Source organism: Erinaceus europaeus, chromosome 8, assembly GCF_950295315.1.
Source record: "Erinaceus europaeus chromosome 8, mEriEur2.1, whole genome shotgun sequence".
Lineage (NCBI taxonomy): Eukaryota > Metazoa > Chordata > Mammalia > Eulipotyphla > Erinaceidae > Erinaceus > Erinaceus europaeus.
The window spans coordinates 115,016,510-115,032,991 of NC_080169.1; the positions used below are offsets into that span (position 1 = coordinate 115,016,510).

General features: G+C 38.3%; 1 long non-coding RNA gene across 1 annotated transcript; it reads right to left on the reverse strand.

Moving 5' to 3' along the window:
• Positions 1-1,875: 1,875 nt before the first annotated feature.
• Positions 1,876-15,808, reverse strand: LOC132539806 (uncharacterized). The gene is made up of 3 exons (XR_009551100.1): positions 15,711-15,808; positions 14,724-14,822; positions 1,876-1,932 (listed from the first exon to the last, which is right to left on the reverse strand). It is a non-coding gene; the product is annotated as an uncharacterized LOC132539806 (long non-coding RNA).
• Positions 15,809-16,482: the final 674 nt, after the last annotated feature.

Consider the following 16,482-nt stretch of genomic DNA (forward strand, 5'->3'; position numbering starts at 1 on the left):
TGGCATCTTAGACAATGCCAAACAAAATATTAATTAACTTGAAAACACAGTATTAAAACTACAACTAAACAAAAGAATTTATAGCTTAACCTGTCAGGGTACTTTCCTGCATGCCTGAAAACCCAGAGGTTGCAGTTTTGATCCCTGGCATGCCCTTATGGTAGAGCTAGGCAGAACCTGAATATTCTCTCTCTCTTCTCTCTCCCTCTCCCTCTCCCTCTCTCTCCCCTTCCGCCCTCCCTCCTATATCTCATTATAGATGATAGAGAGATAGATAGATGACAGACAGAGAAACAGATAGACCTGCAGAGAGTAGAGTGCACACTTTATCATGTACACTGGCCAAGATAAGAGCCCCTGTCTACCACTGGAAAAAAACTGTACGGAGAAAGCTCCAATTGTATGGTGTCCTTTTTTTTTTTTTTTTTCTCATTCTACTTCTCTACTGCTTTCTCCTTCTCTATCTCTCATCATTTCATCCTCTATCTAAAAAAAAAAAAAAGAGTTAACTAAGAATGAAGGCATCCTACAATAACCCTGCTAACAACATTAAAATGAAGAGTAACCTGAATTTCGTTTAATTTTTATTTATAAAATGGAAATATAGGATAAATGGGGTACAATTTCCACACAATTCCCACTCCCAGAACTCTGTATCCAATCCCCTCTTTTGATAGCTTTCTTATTCTTTATCCCTCTGGGAGCATGGACCCAGGATCATTATGAAGTGCAGAAGGTGGGAGGTCTGGCTTCTGTAATTGCTTCTCTGCTGAACATGGGCATTGGCAGGTTGATCCATACTCCCAGCCTGTCTCTCTCTTTCCCTAGTGGGGGTAGGGATCTGAGGAGGTGGGGCTCGAGGACACATTGGTGGGGTCATTTGCCCAGGGAAGTCAGGTTGGCATCATGATAGCATCTGGAACCTGATGGCAGAAAAAGAGTTAAGATATAAAGAAGAACAAATTGTTGCCTAATTATGAACCTAAAGACAAGAATATTACAGATGAAGATTTGGGAGGCGGGCTGGTTATGATTAAGCTCTTGCAATATTTCACGTAGTTAGAGTGGCATTATTTACCTGGTGATCTCAGAGGGTGCCAGGCAGTCTGTGATAGCAATAATTTACACCAGAGATGCAGCTAGATTGCTTGCTTGCTCTGTCATGTGTATAACCCAGGCCAGAGCCTGGCTCCATTGCACTGAAGGAAACTTTAGTGTTGTGGTGTCTTTCCATCTGTCTCTCTTTGCTTCTGTCTACCTGAAAAAGAGCCTAGAGTTGTGAAACCCTAGTAACAAGAAAAGATAAAAAAAAAAAAAAAAAAAACTGAAGTTAGGGATTTTGAACTAAACTGTGTGTCTGTCCCACTCCCAATAAAAACACAGGAAACCAAGGCTCTGGTGAATATCCCCGGCTGGCAAAACCACATGCATATTATCACTGGCTGTGGCTCGAAGAAATGTACTGTCTGAATGATTCAATTAAGAGAGAACTAGGACTTATAGAGGTGTGACTATGGAGTAAGAGCTATTTCAAATCACATTCTTGATAAACTAGAAAAAATAATAATAAAATAATTTTAAAAATCACCTGAAAACTCAAGAAAATACAAGCAGAATCTCTCCAGAAACTCACTAAGCCACAGCCAACAAATTGTAGATGCTTCTATGATTTCATCCTGAAATCCCTGGGCAGATGACTTCACCAATGTTTGTGTCCGAAACTTACCTTTCCAGAGCCCTACCCTACAAGGAAAAGATAGAAAAAGGTTGGGGCTATCGATTGACCTGTAAATACCCATATCCAGTAGAAAAACAATTACAGAATCCAGACCTCCCACTTTCTGCACCCTATAAAGAACTTTGGCCCATACTCACAGAGAGGTATATGTTAGAAGATGATCAGAGAACTCTGAACTCTAATCCTATCAGGACCTAGAGAAAGAAGAGGGGAAAAGGAAGGACATTCAGAAGTAGCGATCGCTGTGGTATGACTCAAAAAGGAAGAGAAGTCAGGGACATAGGGAAAAAATGGGCAAATAAACATAAATATAAATAGTTATATAAATAACAGCCACCCCATATCTGTGATTTTGGGAGAACTATTGTAGTTTCCAGTGGAAAAAAATGGGACACAAACTGGTGGTGGTGGGAGGAGGTGTGGTGTTAGACCTCTATAATCTTATAAATTTGTACATCAATATTAAATCACCAATAAAACATAAAAAAATAAAAAAGAGAGAACAACTGGAAGTTGACTTGAGTTCTCCCATGTAAGCTTTGGGTGCTTCCTTCCTTCGCTGACTTTACTGTTCCCCTTCACTGTAATAAACTATAATCATGGATTTACTGACACTTTAAATTTTGTGAGTCCTTACAGTGAATCACTGAGCCAGGGTTGGTCTTGGAAAACTCCATCATTTGAAACTCTTGGGTTATTGGAAAAGTCATGACATATTTTTTCTATGGTTTGCTATGCAAAAATGCAACCAACAGCCTAATAAAACGTAAGGAAAGTTTTCTACCAAAGACCTCAGATGCTTTCTTAAGCAGCTAAAACAAAATTTATCTAAAAGACATCTGAAGAAAGAAAGCAATAAACATCATGGCCAAAAATCAATATAAGAGAAAACAAAGCCAGCAGAAAAAATTAGTGAGACCAAAAAATGTTTGAGAAGATCAATAAAATTGATTCACTAATCATGAAAAAAAAGAGAAAATACACAAGTTATCTATACCATGAATGAGAGGAAAAATATTTACTATAAATTCTCCACATATTAAAAGTATGGTAAAAATATTACTAACAACTTTATGCCAATAATTGGAATAGAAAAGAGAATTCAAAAAATAGAGCCACCTATGTTTAGACAATTGAATGTCAACAAAGCTGGAAAGACGACAGTTTTGTAAGCAGTGGTCCAGAGTAATGGACTCCTTCTATCTAAAATGATAATAAAAAGCTTAATCTTTACCTTCTACTACCTATAAAAACTCTCTCAGATACATAAGAAATATAACTGAGCATGCTGAAAATATAAATCTAGCAAAAAAAAAAGGATAAAATCTTACTGGGCTTGAGTTGGCCAACGATATATAAGCAAAGCTCAAAGCACAAGAACTATAAAAGAAAAAAAAAGAACAGAATTGAACACAGCCAAAATACTAAAATTGGATATGTCAGTGGCAGAGCGCAGGATTTGCATGTTTGAGAACCCAGTTCAAGCCCCAGTATCACAGATGCTGCGCAGTGATCTCTTCTAAAATCTGAAGAGATAAAAATTATACTGAAAAGACACCCAATTTACCAACTAGGCAAAATATTTGTAAAGCATATGTTTAATAAATATTATAACTAGGCTTTATAAAGAATTCCTACAGCCCTACACTAAGAAGACAACCTGATGAAAAAGACATAAAAGGTTGAAACAGACACTTCACTCCAGAAGATGAAGATATAAGTGAACAAATAAGCACATGGAACAATGTTCTCTCAACATCAGTAGTCGTTAGAGAAATGCAGAGGAATTATTCCACAAACTCCAATGACTCAATTAGAAAAATGGCCATGCTGTGTATTCATGTTATGGTGAGGAGGTAGAGAAATTCAAACTGTTCACACACTACTTGTGAATGTGTAAAATGTTTATGATTGATTTATAAAACAAAGTTGCAACTTAAAAAGAAACACTCAGTCTTTACCTATACATGAACCGGGTGTTCCACTCCTCAACATATGTACAAAGAAATGACAGTTCCACACAGAAACGCAACATTCATCAAAACTTTGTAGACTCCCAAATTGGAGAAGCGAGAGAAGGCGAGAACAGTTGTCTCACAACAAGTGAATGGAGCTAGATAGAGGGAGGGACAAGATAACCTATGGAATCAGCATGCAAATTTACTATCTTCATTTGGGGAAAGGATTCCTGGGTGGTTACAACTGTCAACGCTCACCAAGTACTAAATTCTAAGTATGAGACTTATTTATCAAATATACCAAAATAAAAGTGTAAATGAAAAATATAGAAAAATATAGATATCCTTTCAAGGAAGTTGGGCAGTAGCGCAGAGGGTTAAGCACATGTGGCACAAAGCACAAGGACAGGCAAAAGGATCCCGGTTCGAGCCCCCTGCCCCCACCTGCAGGGGAGTTGCTTCACAGACGGTGAAACAGATATGCAGGTGTCTATCTTTCTCTCCCCCTCTCTGTCTTCCCCCCTCTCCATTTCTTTCTGTCCTATCCAACAATGATGACATCTATAACAAGGACAATAGTAACTACAATAAGGGCAACAAAAGGGAATAAATAAATATAAGGAAAAAGAAAAAGAAAAAATATATATCATTTTAAAATATTGGGTCTGAACAACAAGAAACCACTAAGAGTGAGCAAGAAAAGTCCAATAGTGTTACATCACTTTGAATCAGTGAGATTCAGTCTTGTTTTTCCTGAAGCGTTCCAAGAGACAAAAACTTCATAGTGTGCGTGGCAGAATGAAGCTTCATTAAATCCTTGCCTATTCTCTTGCCAAATTTCCATTTTGGGTGCCAGCTTTTTTTTTCCCCTCCTCTTTCTTTCCACAACCACACCCATCCTCATTATTGTCCCAGACGATTCAGTTCTTGGAGAGCACATCCAGCAACACAAGACTGATAGTGGGCCATTTTTTCACTTAGAAAGCAATTCTGGGATCACCTCTCTCAGGCTAAATCCTTTCTGATGTTTCCCCTCACCCACCCCCCTTCAGTGAAAGTGACTCATTAAATAAGTCAATAAATCTCTCTCTAGGGAGAACTCTGCTACTTAATATGATCTCCCTCCTGCTACCCTTAAAAAAAAAGAAAGAAAGAAAGAAAGAAAGAAAGAAAGAAAGAAAGAAAGAAAGAAAAAGAAAAGGAAAAAAAGGCAAAACCACAAGTATTGGCTTATGAGAAAGGAAGCTATGTGTGATCTAGAGTTGTGATTATGATGTTATGATGGTTTAACTCAATGGAAGAAAGGTACTAAGGAAAGGCTGAATTTTTAGTGAGGCATCTGAACTAAGACAAACCTATGTTTATTGTAAAGAGATTAATCAAAATGTTTGGATGCCAGGCTGTAGCACAGCAGGTTAAGTGCATGTGGTATGAAGGACAAAGACCTGAATAAGGATCCGGTTTGAGCCCAGGCTCCCTACCTGCAGGGGAATCACTTCACAGGCAGTGAAGCAGGTCTGCAGGTATCTGTCTTTCTCTCCCCCTTTGTCTTCCCCTCCTTTCTCCTTTTCTCTCTGTCCTATCCAACAACAACAACAACAATAATAACTGCAACAACAATAAAACAAGGGCAACAAAAAAGGGAAAATAAATAAGAAAAAAATTTTAAAAAATATTTGGAATGGATGAAATCTCCAAAGTAATAAGTAAAAGAAAAATAACAAAAAGTTCTGAAAGCAGGTAATTGTTTAGAAAAGGAAGGGAAAAAAACACTTGATGGAGAGGAAAGATGATCTTAGTAATTAAAAAAAAAAAAAAAAAAGAAACAGGCCACCCATCTATGGGCTATATGTGTAATGGACTGCTGTGTGGCTATTAAAAATGATGACATCAAGGCCTTTGCCATATTTTGGGTGAAACTTGAAGTTACAATCTTGAGTCAGATAAGCCAGAGGGGTAAACAGCTAATTATTCCACTCATATATAGACCTTAACTAGCAAGAACAGTAAGAGAAAACATGTAGAACATGAGAGGGTGTACCTATGTATCAACTGTACCATAGACCATTAACCTTCCCCATAAAGCAAGGAGAGAGAGAGAGAGAGAGAGAGAGAGAATAGCTCCCTGGGAGACAGAAGACTGTGATTAAATATATATATATATATGTGTGTGTGTGTGTGTGTGTGTGTGTGTGTGTGTGTGTGTGTGTGTATTATGGTGGTACAGCAAAATAGTTCAGATAGTATCATGTGAGTTCTCACAATCAATTAAAGAAATACATCTGTAAAGAGAGACCAAGTAATAGGGAAGAGAGGTGGCTCAGCATAGAACACCTGCCTTTCCTGATTCCATCCTCTGCAGGACGGCAATGAGCACAAAAGGAGGCAGTACAACACTGATGCTGGGGTAGTTCTTTGCAAATTCTGTCTTCCAGAAAATAAAATAAAACAAATACGGGTAAAAAAAATGCAAGGGCAGGGTTAAAGGAATCAGCAGAGTTAAGACAAGTCTTTGATCCCAAGATGATTGCATTCTGATTATGTCTGAAAGTCAAGAGTAAGAAATCTGTGAAGCCAGGGAAAATGAAGATATTAAAGAAAAAAAGATAACAGAAATAAGAGGAATTTAATTCTTGGGCACCAGGAGAGGGAAAATTTCTCTCTCTGAAATAAGTAACATATATATGACAGACTGAAAATGAAACAAAATGTCAAAATGAAATACAATGTTCCCCAATTTCACAATAGATAGCTAGTTGTCCACTGTTCCTGCATTTCAGCAAACCTAGGGGACTATAAATGTAACCAATCCGGTTGAATCTTTTCATTTGGCAAAATGCAGTTAACCAAATTGTATGCTTCATTTTGTATTCACTTGCACCTTGGCATCCTGGATTGGGTGTGGAATGTAACTAATCCACCTCATCCTTTGTCTTACATGTACCTTGATGACTCACAATGTGACCAATCCATTCGCACATTACCCTTGTACCTGAACACACCTGATTGGTGCACCTTGTAACTACCTTGTAACCAATCAAAATGTACCTTTTCCAAAACCACCCTGTAACCAATCAATGCACACCATGCTTGGCTTGAAGGGTATATAAGTGGTTTTCCAACTCACGTGGACAGTCTAGCATGGTAGAAGTCCAGCTAGGTTCTGTAGGCTCATAAGGTATCTCCCTGCCCTCCATGACCCTTTGGATCTGCTCCATCCTGTAGCTGAAGCACCTTGGAGCTGTAACCCTCAGAGCTGTAAAACTCAGAGCTGTTCTTTGGATATTTCCATAACAAAAACACAGTCATAAACACATGTAAAACATAGATAAATACACATAAACACCTTTCATTCAAATAACAGTAACTCTATGTCTTCTGTACATCCCTCTGTAGCTTATTTAGTGAGAAATACAAATAGAGATAAAAAAGGGGGGGTGTAAAACGATGCAATGGATTGGGAGAAGCAGGAAATATAAAAAGATACTCCATTTGCTTTACAAAATTTGCATTATTTAGGTAAATATACTGGTATAAAGTGTACCAAGTAGCTATCCATGAGTTTGACTTTAAATCCTTTGAATTTATTTTGAGCTGGCAGATAATTGAATAAGATTATTGGGTTCGGGGGTCTGGTGGTAGCACAGTGGATTAAGCATACATGGCAAGAAGCAGAAGGATTGATATGAATATTGCTCAGCAAAGGACACGAAGCTATAAATTTCAACATAAAAGATACTAACTTCAAGTAGTGAGCAGAAGAGGGGTAGTTGAAATGATTATTATGGTTAAATCCCATCCTTTCTATAGTATTGGTTTGGGAGGGTTTCTGGTAAGAGAGAAAAGGAAGGAGGGATTGTTTCTGAAGAGAAGGACACAGGACAAGAATGTAGATCTAGAAAAAGAGTTGGAAAAAAAGTTTGAAACAGAACAGACATTACCTCATAACATGAACAAGAAGTGGGTGCTTCTAGTAGATGAGTGCAAAATAATATTAATAATAAGAGTAGTGAACATTTCTTGATTATTTACTATGTGCAGACATGGTTGTAGACAGATGCGTCTCTGGGCTGGAAGGATCTCAAAATTCCCGTGGGCTGGAAAAAATACATTCAGAACCACCTCCACACACAGACTCAACACCAAGTTCATGGAAGAACTGATTAATTGACTGATAAGATCTCCTGAAATGCAATTTATTTTAGAATGTTATTAAGAAGGGCCTATTATTCAAACTCTTGCAAATAAGAAACAATGTCAAAACAGCCAGGGTGTAAGGGTGGTGTGCTGAACTCAAGGTGTGGTTAATTGGGGTTGTGGAAACATTTTTTTTGCAGGCAGCAAATAAATAAATAAATAAATAAATAAATAAATAAATAAATAAATAGAGTCAGTCAAAGGAAAGTCAGAGTGGAAAACTGGGGTGTCTGGTTGCTGTCAGTCCCAGGGCAAGGTATCCCAAAGCAGGAAAATCAAGTTTAAGAGGGAGAGGTCAACATACACACACTTACACACATAGAAGCAGACACACACACACACACACACACACACACACACACACACACACACATGCATACTTTCTTTTATTCATACACCTAAGATTCCAATGGGAGACTTGCAAAGAACTGTTATCAATAGTAACCATTATTTCACCTGTCAGATGTGTTTATACTTGCTTCTTCAGTAAGGCAGTGAGAATGTGAGAAAGAATCCTTTATATCTTCTAGTAAAATCTTGTGCTGTATTAAAATTTATGTCCTAGATTATAAGTGAACTATATTGCCCTAGGGAAGTTGGAACCATAGCAATTTGGAAAAGGTTCAGGTAAGAACTGCTGAAATGTCAGATGAAAGGTTAACTTCACAATGAACTTCACATGCAAACTGAAAATAAAAAAGGTATGTTGAAAACACGGTCATCTAAAGAGAGATACAAATAATGGATTTTCTCTCTCTTTCTCTCTCTCTGGCAAGTGACATGCCTGATGCCATTTAGTTATCTTCATTCATTATCACCTTTCAAGTCAATCTCCACAGTCCCCAGAGGTAGATGGAATTTGTCTCTTTCACTAAAAGAGAGCAGTGAGATTTGGACAAACTAACTCTCTTGCCCAAGGTTCATACTACAAAGGTGGCATCTGGCTTCAATCTTACCTGGACTGCCTATAAAGCACATGAATTTTAAGTTACTGCAGAATGCCACAGATGGGGAATCTCAGAGGCAAATCAGCAGTCTCTTATGCAGAGACCCTGAATCTCTTTATAAGATCTTACTAGCATTTCCTCTTCTACAGATGCCGTTCCTAGTGTTGAAACATTTGACGTTTTCATCCTGAGCCAGTCCTTAGGCTACAGGTGTTTGCATCATCACCCCCACACCACAGATAAGAAAAACCAAGCACAGATGGATTAGATAATTCTGCTCCTGTTCACAAGATTAATAAGTAATGGAGCCAAGAGACCAAGCCTGGAAGTCTGGCTCCCAAGTTCTTAATTATGTTGTTGTGTCTTATCACAGTAAATGTTTGGTTTTGCTTCCCCTGTGGATAGAGAAATAAGAAAAGCATAGCATAGGGAGCAAGAGATGAAAGTTTTTTTTTAAATTTCATTCCTCAAAAGAGTGTTGGACAAACAAAAACCATAATTTTGTTTCTGTTAGCATATATATATATTTTATTCTTAGGAATATTAAATAGTTGAAAGGTAAAAGTAGTTTCACAGAATGGATCATCCCCAACTTCTCAAATGACTCTGTGCATTAAGCATCTCTTAAGTGAAACCAAATATTGTTCAAAGGCAAAGTGGGGAAGAGACCAGGGAATATGACTAAGAGAAAAATAGAGCCAAAGTTAATTGAATCAAAGTACAATCAAGTATTAAGGATGTCATTACTAAGCATGCACTTGATATTTACTATGTCCAAGGATTGTTGTAGACAGATGCTTATCTGGGTTGAAATGATGTCAAAATTCCTCTGGGTTGGGATGAAGATATGCAGAGCCACCTCCACACATGGGCTCAATTATCAGTGATGACTGACTGAAACAGCCTATCCATAAGATCTTGAAATGCAATTTATTTGAAATTGTTATTATTAAGAAATCATTTATTCTGTGAACACTGAGATTTTATGATTCTAAAAATAAAACAAGATTCTAAGAAAAAATCCAGAGAAACAAATTGTCCATAGAATTGATTATAATAAAACAAGACACACAAGCAAATACACATACACACACACACACACACACACACACACACACACACACATACATACACACACACAGTGAGAGAGAGAGAGAGAGACAGACAGACAGACAGAAGGAGACTTTAGATTGAACACAATCAGAATGTCTTGTAGAATTTAGGAACTAGGGGAAAAAAAGTTCAGGTTTATACCAAAGAAGAAAAAAAAAGATTTCTATGAGTATTGTCCAAGGAGCATCAGTTAGTTTAATAAAGGGCAAGAAACAGTCAAAAGTTAATAAAATAAATGATCCAGGGGACTGGGTAGTGGTGCACCAGATTAAGTGCACATAGAACAATGTTCAAGGGCCTGCAGCAGGAATCTCAGTTGGAGCCCCTGGCTCCCCAACTGCAGGGCAGTCACTTCACAAACAGTGAAGCATGTCTGCAGATGTCTATCTTTCTCTCCCTCTCTCTGTCTTCCTCTCCTCTCTTCGTTTCTCTCTTTCCTATCCAATAACAGCAGGAGCAGCATCAACAAGAACAATGGGGAAAAGATGGAATTCAAGGAGTAGTAGATTCATAGTGAAGGCACTAAGCCCCAGCAATAACCCTGGAGGCAAAGAAAAAAAAAGATAGAACTGACCCAAATAAGACATAGCTACATAATTCTACCTTAATTCCTTATGCTAGAGGTTTCCTATAGATATTGTTGCTTCATTTTTGTAGTGTTAAAGATCAGCTTAGCTAAGTATGTCTGAGAATTCTTATTCATTAAAATACTCATAAATTCTTATCCTTTTGGCTAAGATAAAAGCTCTATCTATATTTGAAATATATTTAAATGCAATATCTCTAATCAGAAAAACATGGATATTTTATTTGCTATGATTCAATGCTTAATGAAAACAAAAGGAGCAGTTTGAGTTCTCTAGGAATTCCTGCTTGGCGAGGGTGTAGTCTTTGGAGGAATAAAACTCCACACCTTGCTAAGAATTTTGAAAAGTCTGAAAGTTCAGAAGGTGGCTCAACAGGTGTATAATATGCTTCATTATGCTTGAGGTCATGGTTTACAACCTAGCATCCCATGAAGGCATTATGTTCAGCTCTGAGAGAACTTCATGGAGGGTGAAATAGTGCTTTAGTTCCTTCTCTTTTTCTCCTGACATCTTCCTCACTCTCCTTTTAAAAAATGGAGCATATAAATTGACTTAATAATAGGTATGAGGCCCTGGGTTTATTCTCTGGCACCACGTTTTAAAAAAATTATTAGTGGGAGTTGGGCGGTAGTTCAGCAGGTTAAGTGCACGTGGCACAAAACACAAGGACAGATTTAAGGATCCCGGTTTGAGCCCCCAGCTCCCCACCTGCAGGGGAGTCACTTCACAAGCAGTGAAGCAGGTCTGCAGGTGTCTTTCTCTCCTCCTCTCTGTCTTCCCCTCCTCTCTCCATTTCTCTCTGTCCTATCCAACAATGAAGACAGACAACAATAATAACTACAACAATAAAACAACAAGGGCAAAAAAAAAGGGAATAAATAAATAAATGTTAAAAATTATTAGTGATTTTGTATCTACTTACAGAATTATAAAATAATAAAGGAATACTTGCACACTAGAACTCTGTGTCACCATTCCCTCCATTAGAAACTATAGTAACTGGGTGGAGGGTAGATAGCATAATGGTTATGCAAACAGACTCTCATGCCTGAGATTCTAATGTCCCAGGTTCAATCACCCACACCACCATAAGCCAGAACTGAACAGTGTTCTGGTAAAAAAAAAAAAAAAAAAAAAAAAAAAAAAGATTAAAAAAAAAAGAAAAAAGGAAGATACTGTAGTGATTTTCCTAAGTACACAGATATGGATTGACTATTATTTCTAAAACTATCTATCTATATGTTTCTCTATGGCTTGCCTTGCTTTATTTTCTTTTTTCTTAACTTGTCGTAGTGATTCATTAATGATTAACAAGATTGTAATATAACAGGGGTACAATTCACTTTCTTTTCTAACTCACACCTACTACCTCTGAGTATCTTTCCCCACCCCCCACCCCGCTCTTTTTTCTCAAGGTCCTGATAAAATTGGAGGTCATCGCCCTCTGGTCATCTTCCCCTAACATTTTCCCCTCTAAAATATGGACTAAAATTCTTTATGGAGTGCAGAAGTTGGAAGTTCTGGTTTCTGTAATTACTTCTGCACTGAATATGGATTTTGATAAATGGGTCCATACCTCCAGCCTGTTTCTATCTTTCCCTAGTGGTGTAGGGCTCTGGAGAGGTGAGATTCTGGGACACATTAGTGAGGTCACTTGCCCAGGGAGGTCAGGATGGAATCATATTGGCATCCACAATTTGGTGCTTCTGGCTTAGGGAATTTCTGGAGAGATCCTGGTTGTATTTTGTTGATTTTTCAAGTGATTTTACTTTTTCCCACTAGTTTATCAGAAACATGATCTGAAATGGCTCCTACTTCATATCCTGTCTCCAGAAGTCCCTGAGCATGGCTTCTTAAGTCTTTGGCACCACATTTTTTTAATACAGAAAAGTAGGAATATTTAAAAGGTACCTCTAATAAGTGAATAAGTTAATCAAATAAGATACCAATGATACGTCTCTCTTCTTTCTCTAAACCCTTCTTCACATCCTCAGTGAACTATCTGAGACAAGTTTTACAATACAAGGCAGTGTCACCATGTGACACACACACACACACACACACACACACACACACACACACACACACACACCACTTCTGAAAGTTTCATTAAAGAAAACTCCAGGTGTGGCCATTACCTCTAGGCATAATGAAAGTATAATAAAAAACTAACAACAACCCAAGAAAACATTAAGAAGAAGAGGCACCTGTCATAGTATTTTCACTAATAGGAGAGAATTGTTGAGGGCAGGTGAACTCCCATGTCTCCTGCTAACAGTTTCCCAAGTGCCAGAAAAGTAAAGGATAAGAAGTAAACATTAAAGAATGAAGACATTGGGAGCAGATAACTGGTGTAGATTTCAAACACATCAGTGAAATGGAAAACCAGTGAAAGAAGGAATTAAAAAATATCTGTGGTGTGCACATAGCATATTATTTGAGAGTAGTACAGTGGGTAAACAGGGACAGGAAAGCAGGCAAGGACAGTGCACAAATTAAATGAGGAGGCAGTAGGTGGTGAGATGGACAGCATTCTTAAGATGTGCTGATAGAGATAAGTAGCATTATCTACGATGCTAAATAAAATGCAACCTGAATATGGCAAACACAGAATGAGATGGACAAAAATGAATATGAGGAGGGAGGAAGGGGAAACATAAAAGAAAAAAGAGAGGAAGGAAAGAGGGAAGGAGGGAAAAGAAATGATAGCAAGAGAAAGAAAGGAAGCAAGGGAGAGAGAAAAGAAAAGTATAGAGGCAAAAAGGGAGGGATGGAGAAGGAAAGAAGAAAGGGAGGGAGGGAGGAAGGAAGGGACGGGACAAAGAGAAAAAAAAAGAGGGAAGGAGGAAGGAAGATACTGAGGTAAGTGAAAGTCACCATACCTTCAGAAGGAAGAGCCAGGCCCTAGGATCTATATTCCAAGAAAAGGTAGGGCAAGAAACACGGGCATGGGGCTGTGAGGCAGCATGATGGTTATGCTAGATTCTCATGTCTGAGGCTCTGAATTCCCAGGTTCAATTCCCAGCACTACCACTACAGTAACCCAGAGCAGTGTCCCCTTCTCTCTCTCTCTCTCTCTCTCTCTCTTTCTCTCTCTCTCCCTCTCTCTCTCTTTCTCCCTCCCTCCCTCTCTCACCTCCCTCCCCCTCCCTGTCACCTCTCTCTATCCTTTTCTCTCTTCCTCTCTCTTTTTATCTTTTTATCTCATTAAAATAAAATAAATAAACAGAATATTCACTACAGAAGAAATACAAAAAGCCAACAGATATATGAAAAATTATTCCAGGTCACTGATTGCTAGAGAAATGTAAATAAAGACAACAGTGAGATACCAGCTCGCCCCAGTAAGAATATCATATATCAGAAACAGCAGCAACCAGGAATGCTGGAGAGGTTGTAGGGGCAAAGAAACTCTCCTGCGCTGCTGGTGGAAATGTAAATTGGCCCATCTTCTGTGGAGAGCAGCCTGGAGAACCCTCACAAGGCTAGAGATGGAATTCCATATGACCCAGTAATTCCTCTCCTAGGTACATATCCTAAAGGGTTAAAGAAACCCATCCAAAAAGATATGTGTACATCTACGTTCATAGCAGCACAATTCATAATAACCAAAACCTGGAAACAACCCAGGTGCCCAACAACAGATAAGTGGCTGAGAAAGTGTGGTCTATATACACAATAGAATACTACTCAGCTATGAAGAACAATGAATCCACCTTTTTGACTCATCTTGGATGGAGCTAGAAGAAATTATGTTAAGTGAGATAAGACAGAAAGAGAAAAGGAGTATGGGATGATCCCACTCATATGCAGAAGTTGAGAAAGAAGAACAAAGGGAAATGCAAAGGAGAATTTGACTGTTTGGATTATTGCAACAAAGAAAAAAAAATCTCTGGAAAAGGGAGGATATATTTTCAGCTCCACTGTTGGGGGATGGGTGTAGGGATACAAACCTTTGGTGGTGGGAATGGTGTTAATATATACCCCTATTAACTACACTTGATCTTAGCCAAAAGGCCGAGAAGTGATATATACCCCTATTAACTAACAATCTTTTAAATCACTGTTTAATAAATATGAGAGGGGAAATGAAATAAATATGAAAAAGAAAAAAATAAACAGCTTAATTTTTGCAGAAGTCCATGTCTAGCAGAGAAGCAGTTACAGAATCCAGAACTCTCACCTTTTGCACCCTCAAAAGAATTCTGATCCATATACCCAGAAGGGGACAAACATTAAGGAAAGATGACCAGAGGGTTCTGAACTCCAGTTCCATCAAGACCTGCAGAGAAGAGAAAAAAAAGGAAGGACATTTGGAAGTAGGAATAGATATAGGTGTGACTTAGAAAGGAAGAGAGGGCAGGACCATAGGAAAAAAAATGGGCATATAGTATAAATATAGATATAGGAATAGTAGTTATTCCACATCTGTGACCCTGGGAGAATACTGCAGTTTCCAGTGGAGGGAATGGGGACACAGAACTCTGGTTGTGGGAACAGTGTGAAATTTCACCCCTGTTGTCTCATATTTCTGTAAATCAATATTACATCATTAATAGAAAAAGAAAAAATAAATAAAAGGAAGAATAGGAGGGCATGCAGGTGAAAGGACTGTGGGCAGAGTGATTCTGAGAATCTTTTTAAAGGATTGGTACTGGCCAATCAAGTTTCTAAGAGGGAGGACCCATGACTCTTAACACAGAAAATGATTACAAAGCATTAGTGATTGCCTTTTAGACTGGATAAGTAAAATGATTACTGTCATTTTTGAACCTCCTGAATTAATTGACATAAAAATTCCTCTTTGGATGACTTAATTGGGAGCTATTGATGTAAATAAGTCTCTCCAGCCTATTCTTAAGTCCATAATTCATCATAATTCATCATCATTCATTAATATCAGCCCATTATACATTTGGGGATGGAAGCTTTTGTTCTCAAGTGAAGTCATCGTTCTCACCTGACACTCTTACAGTCGTGAGAGAAGCAGGGTCGGAACTCAAGTGCTGAAGAAAATGGATCTAGAGAACCTCACTCTGAGAGTCTCTGATGAACATGATAAACCTTTTTGGCTTGATTATTTGTTTAATCTTGATTATTCAGTACCTCTCTCCAGCAGAGAAATACAAAACCAGATGGGTACAAATTCAGAAAAGCTATTTATACTTACCCAGCTCATTCATTTCATGAAAGAATACATGCGGGATGCTCAGAGTTGGTTTCAGGTCACGGATGTAGGAAGCAAAGCAGGACACAAGGAAAGCTGCAGTCCATCTAATAACAATTGTTCCTGATCCATTGTGTTTGAGAGCTGAACATACCTGTATGACAACGACTTCATTTAACTAGTGAGGGCGTGTTCAAGAGTGGCGGAAAGGAAGGAAAGGAAAAAAAGAAAGAAGAAAAGAAAGCTGTTGATGTACAATGCTGATATTTCACTCCCAAGTTGCAAATTCACAGAAAATTTCAAAGCCGAGGTGAATGCACATCTGGATAATCATTCCACTTGTTCAGGCCCAGTTCTCCTTATCCTATAACGTCAGGGCTTAACTTTTCAATTACTGTATTTTCACCTTTCCATGTCTAATTTTAACACCCCAACCCCAACCACCTACAAGGTCTATTACCCTAGTTTTTTTCCCTCTTTATTCTGCTCAGAACACCATGCCTCCTCTCAGACCAACTTGTTATCAGAAACTGCATTGTTCTTAGATGCAACAGAAACGTGTCTCTCGATCTTCCTGGATCGCATTCACAACTTTGTGTGAAGATTTATTCATATATTGTCGCATGCTAGCATCTTTATGTAAGCTCAGAGGGAGGGGGAGGGTGAACAGAAAATCACTTAGCCACAGAGGTGGCCTGCAGGAAAGAGATGACTGCAGTTGTGAATGAATGGTACACACAGATGTTCAGAGCTGTAATCAAAAGGAAATCCTAAT